We start from the raw sequence: 12,957 nt of genomic DNA on the forward strand, positions 1-12,957 counted from the left end.
AAGGACCAGCAGTTAGCATAATGGCTATGTTGCTGGACTCCCATGTAGTCAACCACGGTTCGCGTCCTGGACCCCTGGCTTAAAACTCATGCTGGGCATGTGTGCATGCGTGCCCAAGATCCCAAGAGGAGAATGGAGGAGAAGGGATTGCGGTGTGGCCATCCCCCTTGGGGGGTGATTTCTTGCTTTCTATCTCTGTCTGTCTGGCGAGCGCACATGCCCTATAGCAAAAAACCTCTACCAAAAAAAAAAAAAGATAAATGTATTTTTATAATTCTGGAGACCAAAAATTACAAATCAAGAGATTTACAGAGATGGTTTCTTCTAAGACCCATCTGCTTGGCTTGTACATGCTAGTATTCTCTGTGTCTTCACATGCCATTCCCTGTGTACATGGCCAGTGCCCTAGTTTCCTCCTCTTATAAAGACACTAGTCATACTGGACTAGAGCCCACTCTAATGACCCCTTTTTATTTACCCTCTTAAAGGTCTAAATACAGTTATGTTCCTGTGTGGAGGGTGTTATGGTTTCAACACATGAATTTTTGGCTGCAAAATTTATTGCCCTGTAGGGGTCAGCAGGTGGTGTGGTGGTTAAAGGCACTAGATTCCCACATGGCTGACCACGGTTCAAGTCTCGGACTTGGCGACTTGCTTTCTCCCTTTCTCTATGTCTCTCTGGTCAAATTTGAAAAAAAAAAAAAAAAAAGGAAATAATGGAAATAGATAAATAAGCAATTATTTAAAAGATTTATTCCCCTCCCCAAAGAATTACAGATGGATTATATAATTTAGTTTATCCCTGTATCTACAAATATTACTTCATTTATATCCATTGGTTATTCCTTTTCTTGTATTTATTAAGATTCACACTACAGGGGCCAGCGGGTGTGGTAGTTGGGGCACTAGACTCCCACAAGGCTAACCATAGCTAGAGTGCTGGTCTTGGAGACTTGCTTTCTCACTTTCTCTATGAATCTCTGGTGAGTGGCTGTATCAAATTAAATAATAATGATACAATTAAATATTTTTTAAAAATCTTATTTCTTTTTAGTTTTTATTTTAAAGATTTTTGCTATACAGCACATGTGCTCACTGGAGAGAAAGAGAGACTGAGAGACAGAAATCTTCTCCAGAGGGATGGTCATGCCACAGTGCCTTCTCCTCCATTCTCCCCTTGGGATTTTGGGCACGTATGCACACACATCCAGCATGAATTTCAAGCTGCTGGGTCCAGGACTCAAACCCAAGGGAGTCCAATGCCTTAACCACTATACCACCCGCTGGCCCCAAATAAATAATTTTTTTGGGAAAAAAAAGTCATGCTATTTATTATATATGTGACTAAATCCATTATCTCTAAATGAATTCATTTATCTTCACTTGTCAGGAACTATATTACTGCTTCAAAAACAAATCATTCACTGAAGATTTATCTCAGGGGCCAGCAGGTTGGTGGTTAAGGGTGCTGGACTCCCACATGGTCGACTGTGGTTTGAATCCTGGACCTGGTAGCTTGCTTCATCTGGGGCCAGCAGGTGGCGTGGTGGGTAAGGTGCTGGACACTCCCACATAGCCAACCACGGTTCAAGTCCTGGACATGGTGGTTTTCTCTCTCTCTCTCTGTTTCTCTGTGTCTCCATGGTCAAATTAAAATAAAATGAATAAATGAATAAATTAAAAAAAAGATCTATCTCTTCACAAGTAAACCTCTAATCATTTAAGCATATTATGTCTCTTCTATTGGGTTGTCAGGAAATTGGAGGAGAAGGGATTGTGGTGTGGCCATTCCCCTTAGGGGGTGATTTCTTGCTTTCTGTCTCTCTGGTAAGTGCACGAGCCCTATAACAAAAAAAACTCTTAAAGAAAAAAAAAGAAAGATAAAAGAAAAAAGGGAGCTTTCTTTGCTCAATATCCCTATCTGTTTTCTAGGAAACCCCTGCACATATGCAATTTAACAGCCCTTCAAGTGGAAAGGAAGAATTACTCCTTGGTAACCATAGGAGCAGAACCAACAGGATGAATATACCCAGAAGACGGATTTCAATATAGGAATTATTTCACAAAGCAGTCTACAGATGGGCTGTCTACAGGCTGGAGAAGCAGTTGGAAGCCTCAGAACTACACAGACCCATGGTGAAGACCCCATAAAAGCTACAATCTGTGGGACCAGCAGTTAGCATAATAGCTATGTCGCTGGACTTCCACATAGTCAACCGCGGTTCGAGTCCCGGACCTGGTGGCTTAAACTCACGCCGGGTGTGTGTGTGTGTGCATGCCCAAGATCCTGAGAGGAGAATGGAGGATAAGGGATTGCGGCGTGGCCATCCCACCTGGGGGTGATTTCTCGCTTTCTGTCTCTCTGGCGAGAGCACGTGCCCAATGGCAAAAACCTCTCCAAAAAAAAAAAAAAAAGAAAGAAAGAAAAGAAAGCTATAATCTGCCAACTTGAAATTAAGAGAAAAATTTATCTTTTGAGTAAGTTCATCATAATTTTTTGACAAGTACATTATAAAAACTTCCTAAATACCTTATGTAAGTTTTAATGAAGCAAAACTCAAACAGTATCAGATAAAAATTATTTCTCCTACTTAAAATCTTCAAAAAGTTTAAAATAAATGATATAAGTACCTATCACAATAAGTCAAAGAAACAAACAAAAATCACATGACTATATAAAAAGAATACAGAGAAGCACTAAATAATTTTCTGGGAAAATAAAAGGGAAAATGTTAAGATTTTGATCGACATGCTTAATAGAACTTAATGTGAAGAAAGAAATGTTCTGTTATCTGCCTTGTCCAATATAGCAGCAATCAGACATAAGTAGTTACAAATCAAATGAATTTGAAGTTTAATAATCTAATTTTAATTTAGATTTTATAGCTACATATGATTAGTAGTTACTGTGCTGGATAGTACAGATCTAGAATCCAGTAGGATGGTTAAAATAATCAAACAGTTTCAAGGCAAAAAGAATACAAATAATCAAAATGAGGAAATAAGAATGGCAAAGGATGGTTAAGATAATGAAATAGTTTCAAGACAAAAATGCAAAAAGGATACAAATAATCAAAATGAGGAACTAAGAATGGTGAAGCATATGTTGAAATAATAACATTAAAAGGCCTTAAAATGTTGCTTTGATATGACAAAAGTCTAAAGATAGATAGGACTTATAACTATAAGGGAATGAGACCTGCTAAGATCTTAATGTTTGGAGAACTCACCAGATACCAAAAGTTGAAGGAGACAGTGAAGCCAGCCAGATTCTGAGGCAAGGTCCACAGGCAAGCAGCAAGGTGCTCTTCTCCCAACATCCTGACCTGGTCAGTTTCTCCTCTGGGAAAATGCATCCTCTGTATGACTTTCCTTTATATAGGGAAAACAGTTAACAAATCTAATCAGGGATACATTCCAAGGGACACACTCCCATTTCATAGGTGACCTAATCAGGACTTCCTACTCAAACACAGACCTCATTCAATTGGATTGGATTTTCCAGAAAACTAAAGAACTATAACCCTCACAGAAAGGTGAGGAGCAAAGAAAACAGGTCATTTTGAAGAGAAATTAGATTCATTCAGTTTATTATTCCTTCATAAATACTCTTGAGTGTTTTCTTTGTACCAAGAAACATTCTAGGTTTTAGGGATACAGGAGAGAGCCAACACATTGGGAATCTCTGTAGACATAATGCTAGAATAACATGGAGGACAACTGACTTGAAAATAAAATGAAATGGGCTGGATGGTGGTGAGGCAGTTAAGTGTGCCAGACCCACCTGGGAAGACTGCTGGTTCATCAAGAAAGCTCCGAGTACACTGTGCACACAAGTGCCCATGATTCCACCTGGCTGAAGCTGGATCTCAGCATTGGGCCCCCAGTCATGGGTACTGTCTATCAGTATCACTCTATGCCTCTCTCACTAATGGGAGAAATAAACAAACTTAAAAAAAAAGAAAATAAAGTGGAAATGTATGAGTATAAAAACCTGCAATATACAGCAATATGACAAAAATAAAACGTTGCTGGAATATAGGAGGCATTTATAGGGCAGTGGCCACACAATACTTTTCAAGAATAGGGGCATAAGTTAATTGTCAGAAAAGATTCCATTGTATCTGAGGTCATTTTGGTTATTTCTCAAAAATGCTTAGCAATCTTCCCAGATGTTGCATGTTAATACCTTCTACTATGCTCAATAAAAAATATTTCACACCTTTGACATAATTTCTGAGTTTCCATAATCTTGACTATCCTGTAAACACATGAAGTATTTCACAAATGAAATACCTAAGATTGGAAGTATTTTCAACTGGAAGTATTTCTGTATTGCTATCTATTGTTTGTAGCTGTTCCCCCTTTATAGGTGAGCTATTATCTTTAATCCCAGCTAAATTCTTTAAATTTGTGTTGAGATCCTTTTGTTTTTGTGATAGTATAACTTTTATAGTCTATTTTTCTGTTTTGTTTTTGAAGAGGTTTTTTGCTATAGGGTGTGTGCACTCACTAGAAAGACAGAGACAGAAAGGGAGAAATCACCCTCCAGAGGAGATGGCCATGCTGCAATCCCTTCTCTATTCTCCTCTTGGGATCTTGGGTATACATGCACACGCACCTGGCATGAGTTTAAGCCACCGGGTCCAGGACCCAAACCGTAGTCAACTACATGGGAATCCAGCGACATAGCTATTACGCCAACAGCTGGTCTCAACTTTTATAGTATTATTTACAAAATGTACACTTTTTCTCCAATTATTTCCCTCTCAATCTGATCCATCTTCCTATCATTTAAATAGGTTACAGTATCTGCCAACATAAAATTGAATTAAAAAACAAAATCAGAAGATTTTAGGATTCCTTTTCATTTCCAGCTGCTGCCCTCCCCTTTCTTTTTAAATTTAAGTTGAGGGTACGGTCTGTGCATCAGCATTTCTCCTTATTTGACTGTAATCTGCTTTGTGTCCCCATTAATTGGACATCATTCTTTCTGACAATGATTAAGTTCTCATCAATAAAAAAATCTCATGAGAGGTCATTAGATTTCTTCTTCATATTTTCATGACCAGCAGAATTTTATTCCTTCCTGTTTATGAAGCCCTATTTTCCCTAGAAACTTTTCACTGTGGTCATTAACTTTTTCCAGGAAATAGATTGTGAGGTGGGACTTGGTCCAGGATATCGATTACTGAATGATGTAAGTATACATCTGTGCAGAGGTATCTGTAATGCAGTCTTGTCCCTTTAGCTAGTCACACACATGAAACTGTAGGGCAAACAGGACCTCTGTAATTTATCCTAAATTGAATCAAAAGAACCAGAACTATGTACTCTTGCCTCCATTTAATTTTTTTTTTCTTGTGAATCCAAATAGCTAAAATCACTATCTGAGGAAGACCAACCTAAAGCTCCAAGAAATGAAGGATGTGACAGGTCAAAACATACAGAATTGCGTCCACAAATACCTTGAAGATAAAAAAGAGATGACCCATTGAAGTGGAGGAGGAGGAGGATCCCAGGGTAAGTGGAGGCCTGGACCTTTCTGGAGTCAGAAGGGGCTTTGTGAATCTCAGAGAATGGATTTGAACATGGAATGTTTTGTGTCTGTAACTGAATTTTACCTGTCCATACAAGCTACCTTTGCTTAAATTCTCCACCCTAGGCAGACAGTGGTCATGATCAGAAACTGCAGACCACCACCACTTCCTGTTTAGTATATATATCCAGACGTGTTGGTACAATCTTGATATATGTCTCACCATCTTCACCCACATCCTTACCTATGAAGCCTATAATCCTTCCTCCCAGTGCCCTTCTCTAACATTTGCTGTGGCAAGATCATCATATCTTACACATTCTGACACCTAATGGGCCAAACGAACATGCTCCCTTTCCAAAACCAATGTCCAATTCCCAAATCTGACCTTATATTCACCTGTGAATGCTGCCTGTCATTTCTGCTAATTCACAGACCATCCTCATTCTCCACCCACAGGTGAAGCGCAAAGACGGCAGGGCCTTTGGCCATATTGAAAGAAGTAGGAGGTGCCTCAGGAGGTGCTCAAAGGAGGAGGACATGAAACCAAGGATTTCCAGGAGTCCCGGAACAAAGCTTCCTATAACAAGACTGAAAGAAGAAGGAACAAAGACAAGGGTAAGTAAGCTAGAATGTTGGAACCAATCCTTGGGCACTTAAAACCAAGAAGAACGTTTCTCTTTACCTCTACGCCATGTACTCAGCCATCTGCAGACAAGAACAGGGAAACTAGAGAGAAGTAGACAACAGCTCATGTCCTCCAGGGTCCATATTTAGGAGTTCATTCTACTCTCAGATAATCACTAAGGAGAAGAGGCCAGGGCATTTTTTGGAACTTTACACATGACAGGCAGAAAACCAATGGATTCTAAATGAAAGAAATATAATGAGAATACCTGGAGGTCTAGTGAAGTTGGGTAGGCGAATCTAGGATGGGGTGGGGCGGTGGGGGCAGTCTCGGAAAGTTCAAAGGACTTGAGTATTCACCTCACACTGAAAAAATGAATGGGACTGAGACTCACAAATGTTTATCCTTGCTGGGAAGAGGAAATGGAGAAGGTCTTTTAAACATGCTTTCTTTTTACAGGCAAGAAAAGCAGAGTCTGCTCCCAAAGTTTTCAGGAGACCCCCAAGGGAGGCAGCAACAAAACTAGAAGGAATTTATAGAATCTCCTGAATATCTGATGGTGACTCTCCTCCTAGGTTCCCCACTCTTTTTCTTATCTGGGGTCACTCTAATTTGGTTCATTCCCATGCCACTTCTGTGTGATTTATCAAAATTTGATTCTGGCTAACAGAATTCCAACTTATACGTGTACTCTTCATATCCTATTTTCCTTGTTTTTGTATAATGACCTGCATATCTGCCACCAGCAGAGTTGAGTGAAAATGGTTTTATCAGATGCCTTTCAAAAAGCATAATCCTATATGCAGAATACACTGTGAAGTGGAATAAATATTCCCCAAATTTCCATCAATACACATTAGCTATTAAGCTGCTTTCACAACAGCATTAGTCATCTATATTCCCTATAACAGCCAATGAAAGTGCTTGTTTCAATTAAACAGAGATAATATTAATAACCTTTTTAAAAAAGTCTTTATACCTTTAATTTGCTTTGTCAAAACATTTATTATAGATGCTAAGTTCAGTTCCAGCCCAATCCTGTTAATAAGTTTTTAACATTGTATTTCTGAGTTTTGAAACTAGGTCTTTCCTTGGTTTTCTATTTTTATTTCACCTAATTCTGTGTATTTAAGAGTAACAAAATATCTTACTTCTTTTTCTGCACTGTTGATAATAAACAGTGATTTTAGTAAGTGATTTCTCCTTTAAAGACTAGTTTGCAGTAGCAATGACAAATAGCAGTGATACATATATGTGCATGTAGAGTGTTTTTCAGTCAAGAAGGGATTATCTGTAATGGAAGCACACTTAAACTTTTATGTGAACATATTGGAATCCTAAATTCTAATAAATACAGAACATAAAAATAAACCTGTGAACAGACAGGTTTATTAAGCTAACATAAGAGCAATTTGATAGACCTATTTTTTTGTAAGGTTTTTGCCATAGGATGTGTGTGCTCCCCAGAGAGAGACAGTGAAAGAAAGTGAACAATCACCCTTTGGCAGGGAGATGAAATATTAATAATCTTTAAAATCTACAATCTAATAGGAAAAAATGTCAAGTTGATACTGCAAGTTATTTTCTCCTCATTGCCACTGATGGTAAATTTGTCTTCATATCTGTATTTCTTTGACTGTTAAATTTTAAGTGATTTATGTAATTTCACCAGGTTATTTTGTCATGTGAGATACAAGAAATCCTAATATTTTATATTGATTTCTTCTTTCACAGCACTCTAACAGGTGAATATCTGTCTATACAAACAAAATAGAATCTGTCCTCAACTGTTTTCAGAACTTCATCTAGGATCCTTGCTTCTTTGGGACCATAGTAAAACAATGCACTTTGTGATTGGTCCTTTGAAATTCTCAGGCTACCTCCAAAGCACTCAGCCTGAGCCAGTTCCTCAAGTCCTAGGCGCAAGCCAAGTGTCCTGATGGGAAGTCACAGCCCATCTAGCCTACAAGCTGCCACACATAGACTGAGCTAGGACTCAACTCAGACTCATGCACCAGGCAAAAGATATGTCCAAACACCAATCTAGATATGCCAGAATCCCTCATCTCTCAAACTGAGACTTGGACCTTCCATACCCTCAAAAGAGCCCAATCCTCTACTGTCCAGTCATGTTCTAGACCAGCCCCTCAGAATGGTCTTCAGGAAGTTGGACAGCTCCTTCACCATCCCAAGAAGCCAAATGCTCCTGCTCAGAGCCTGCAAGTCCTAGAGGAGTCTGAGGAACACTATTAGTAATGAATGTTCTCTATGAGGACATTCTGGTTTCACCTTCTCTAAAGAGAGTAACTGGGAAAGAGACATCCCACAGAAGGGAAGACTTGGCCTCCAGCCTTCTGTGATTTGGAGACTGTTGAACTGAGGAAAAGTACACAGAGCAACTGTGTCTGGTGCATCAGAACCTGCTCAGCTGTGGTGTAGGTACAAATGACTGAACCCCAGATACTGTGGGGAACACACGCTGCTGCCTGTTTTAATTATGTGAACATATCCCATTGGTTTATTTATCTGCAAACAATGGACATGGGTTTTAGCCATAAAGTCTATTTTCCCAATAGCTGGTTTTGGTTTTATTTGCAAACAATGGACATGTGTCTTACCCATAAATTCTATTTCCTCAAAACAATTTGGATTATTTTTTCTTTTAAAAAGAGAAAACCACACGACAAATTGTAAAAGACACTAGGATTCCTATGCTTCTAGATCATGAGTAGGCAAGAAATACAAAGCTTATTTGGTATATCAGGAATCAGAAGTCAGAAGTGAGTATTCTCAAAGTGGAAATTATATAGTCTAATGCCATTACAGGCAAAGATTATACAGCATTCATCCTCAACACTCAACTACCTCTCAGAACAGTTAAACCAGGTCGAAAGAGTTCAGCATAGATAAAGCCACTATGTTCTTCTAAGATGCTAACAAACCAGAACGGGAAATATTGACATCAAAGTAAAAGATATTACAAACCTAATTGTCACAGAAACTGTTAGTTCCTTGCAGCATGCCCTCTTCTATAACATTAATAAAAGGAATATTTTAATGAAAAGAAAATCTGATTTTCTGTATCACTAGCCATGCACTTTTATCATTAGCTATTACATAAATGGTGCCTAGTTCCATTATCCAAAAGGCACAATCATTTTATGTTCACAATTCACTTAAGTATTTATAAACAGAATTTTCATGGTTTATATAAGCACATCTATCAGTGAAGATTTAACACTGAGATGTAATCTGGAATTCACAATCTCATGTTTTACAGACAGCAATGTAGAAGAGCTGTAATTTTTTTTGAGAGACTTTTGCTATAGGGTGCATGTGCTCACCAGAGAGAGACAGAAAGTGAGAAACACCCTTTGGGAGGGATGGCCATGCTAGAATCCCTTCTCTTTTCAGTCTCCTCTTGGGATTTTGGGCACACGTGCCCAGTGTAAGTTATAAGGCACCAGATCCAGGACTCGAATTGCAGTCAACTATGGAAATCCAGTGACATAACCATCATGCCATCTGCTGGTCCTGAGAGATGAATTTTTTTAAAAGAATTATTTATTTAATTTTATTTATTTTCATTTGACCAGACAGACAGACAGACAGACACACACACACACACACACACACACACACACACACACGGAGAAAAAGAGAGAGAGAGAGAGAGAGAGAAAGAGAGAAAGAGAACCTTCAGGTCCAGGACTTGAATCATTGTCGGCTATTGGGAGTATCCAGCACCTTATCCACCATGCTACCTGCTGGTCCTGAGATGGATTCTTTTTTTTTTTTTTTTTTTTTCGGAGAGGTTTTTGCTATAGGGTGCATATACTCACCAGAAAAACAGAGACAGAGGAGACAGAAAGCGAGAGTCACCCCCGGGGTGGGGGGATGGCCACACTGCAATCCCTTCTCCTCTATTCTCCTCTTGGGATCTTGGGCACGCCTGCACATGCGCTCGGCTGAGTTAAAGCCACCGGGTTCCAGACTCGAACCACAGTTGACTACACGGGAGTCCAGAGACATAGCCATTACGCTAACTGCTGGTCCTATTCCTTATAAAATATTTATTTTTTTTCTTTCCTTCCTTTTCTTTCTTTTAAGTTGACCAGAGAAGGACAGAGTGAATGAGTGAGTGAGAGAGGGAGAGAGAGAAAGAGAGAAAGAAAGCAAGTTGCCAGGTCTGGGACTCAAACCACAGTTGGACACATGGGAGTTCAGTGCCCTTAACCACCAGACCACCTGCTAGCCCAAGATATATATTTTTAATTACCTTTCATCTGAGTGACTTTATGTAAAAGAAAAAGAAATCAGTAATTTTCAAGTTCTAAGTCTCAAAAGGAGATTTTCATATGAACACATAGAAATGGGTACAGATGGTAAATTTTTTTGTCTATTTTTTAAAGAATTATTTAACTTCATTTATGTATTTTAATTTGACCAGAGAGGGACAGGCAAGCAAGAAGAATAAAGAGAGAGAGAGAGAGAGAGTAGTAATATGATACAACATTAATGATTTGAACGCCAGTTGGCTACGTGGGAATCCAATGCCCTTAACCACATGCTGGGCCCAGATGATGAGATTTGTTTTTTAAAAGAAACATCTTCCAGAACCAGCAGTTGGCATAATGGCTATGTTGCTGGACTCCATGTAGTTGACCTTGGTTCGAGTCCTGGACCCAGTGGCTTAAACTCACGCTGGGCGCATATGTGTGCGTGCCCAAGATCCAAAGAGAAGGGATTGCAGTGTTGCCATCCCCTCTGGGGGGTGATCTCTCGCTTTCTGTCTCTCTGTGTCTGTCTTTTTGGAGAGCGCACTTGCCCTATAGCAAAAATGTTGAAAGAAAAAAAAAAAGGAAAGAAAGAAAAGAAACATCTTCCATGTCCACATCCTGTTGTAATTGGTTTCATTTTCTCTTCTAGCTGTTTTTCTTTGCCTGCAAGAGAGGTCTGGATAAGAGGGATGTCTTGCTTAACTTCTTTGATATTCTGAACTTCCTATAGCTCTTTTTCTTCAATTTGTTCATAATAAATTCACCTTGACATTTCTGTTTGATCTCTTCAACTCTCTTCATTGCATCAATAGTTTTATTCCACAGTTCTCACTGGTATTTGACAGGTTCATTTCTATGTTTTTCAAATTTGAATGAATTCTCCACTGTAAACTCTTTGCCAGCTGCTTTCCAGAGTGCTTTAGTCCATCTGATCTTGCAACGATTATGCTTCTTTTTAAAGTTTTTATGACATTTGGATTTATAGAATCTGAACACCTTGCAGTCATTGCTGACGAACATTATGCTGTGGCCAGGACAGATGGGTTCCAAGCAGAAATAACACTTCTCAATATGCATGTTGACCCAAGTGGGTATCCATGGACCACACACTGGGCTTGAAAGGAAGTCACCTAAAGGGTTTCTTAAGGTAATTTATAATAATCTGAGTCAATGTGCAAGGAGTAAGGTTAAAGTGTAACGTTACGAGTAATCTCCATTTAGTTCCAAATGATTGGAGCTTGGAAGCTCTGCTAAGGATCCACAAAGGAATCTCTATTTTTAAGCAGTGTTCTGCCCTCTGACAAGTTTTTTACACTGTGGAAATAGTTCAGTGGAAATCACTAAGGGAGGCATTCTTTTTGGCTTGTATATTGTGGTTAGTTAATTCATTGTAAATATGAGCGAGACAGAGAGCCACATTTTTGTGGGGTTTTGGGCACAACTGCACATGCACCCAGCATGATTTTTAGGCTACTGGATTGAAACCTTGGTCAGCCATGTGGGAATCTAGCACTCTGGCCCAACATGCCATCTGACGGCCCCATAAATGTGTTTTTAAACGTGATGACATGTTAATAAAATTCCTCCACATACTACATACATATTACATTGTATTTCAACCTCTTGGCAATGCAAATCACTTCAAAATAATTTCTATTCATGAAACTTTTTTTGGGAGATATTTTTGCTATAGTGTGCATGTGCTCACTGGAGAGAGACAGACAGAAAGAGAGAAATCACTCCCCAGGGCGATGGCCATGCCACAATCCCTTCTCTTCCACAGGCACCCAGCCTATCAAGCCTCCGGGTCCAGGACTCAAACCACAGTTGGTCATGTGGGAATCCAGCAACGTAGCCATTATGCCATCTGCTGGTACCATGAAACTTTCTTTATGGAGAGCAATAAGGATCTTGGTTTATTAGAAATCTAGAGTTTCAGGCAAAACTTGCACTGCATGAAAATATGCCTATTAATAATATCCACAGGGACTAGCAGATGGCGTAGTGGTTACGTTGCTGGAATCCCACATAGCTGATGGCTTGAAAATTACAGCAAATAGGGACCAGCAGATGGTGTAATGCTTACATCACTGGACTCCCACATGACTGACCGTGGTTTGAGTCCCAGACCTGGAGGCTTAACATTCATGCTGGGTGCATGTGTGTGGGGGCCTAAAATCCCTAGAGTAGAGTGGAGGAGAAGGGATTGCAGCGTGGTCATCCCTCCGGAGGATGATTTCTCTTTCTGTTTCTCTGCTGAGAGTACATGCCCTATGCAAAAACTTCTCACTCAGAGAAAAAAAAAAAAAAAAAGAAAAAGAAAAACACAAATCACAATAAATATATAAATAATAAAATTGAGGGAAAAAAAATCCACAAGTAAATTTAATACATATTGAAGTATAAAAGGTATTACATGTAGGGACCAGTGGGTGGCACGGTGGATGCTCCCACATGGCTGACCACGGTTCAAATCCTGGACCTGGTGGCTTGCTTTCTCACCTTCTCTC

General features: G+C 39.3%; 1 protein-coding gene and 1 pseudogene across 1 annotated transcript in view; both read right to left on the minus strand.

Moving 5' to 3' along the window:
• LOC102497521 (zinc finger protein 629) overlaps positions 1-12,957 on the minus strand; it is a 70,936-nt gene that overhangs the window by 51,190 nt on the left and 6,789 nt on the right. The window contains exon 2 of the mRNA XM_006164211.3: positions 3,231-3,372. The gene's annotated coding sequence lies outside the window, so the exon portion shown is untranslated. The remainder of the gene's footprint in view (positions 1-3,230; positions 3,373-12,957) is intronic.
• LOC102469272 (putative ribosome biogenesis protein RLP24 pseudogene) lies at positions 8,302-11,524 on the minus strand (annotated as a pseudogene).

Source organism: Tupaia chinensis, unplaced genomic scaffold, assembly GCF_000334495.1.
Source record: "Tupaia chinensis unplaced genomic scaffold, TupChi_1.0 Scaffold143594_1, whole genome shotgun sequence".
Taxonomy (NCBI): domain Eukaryota; kingdom Metazoa; phylum Chordata; class Mammalia; order Scandentia; family Tupaiidae; genus Tupaia; species Tupaia belangeri.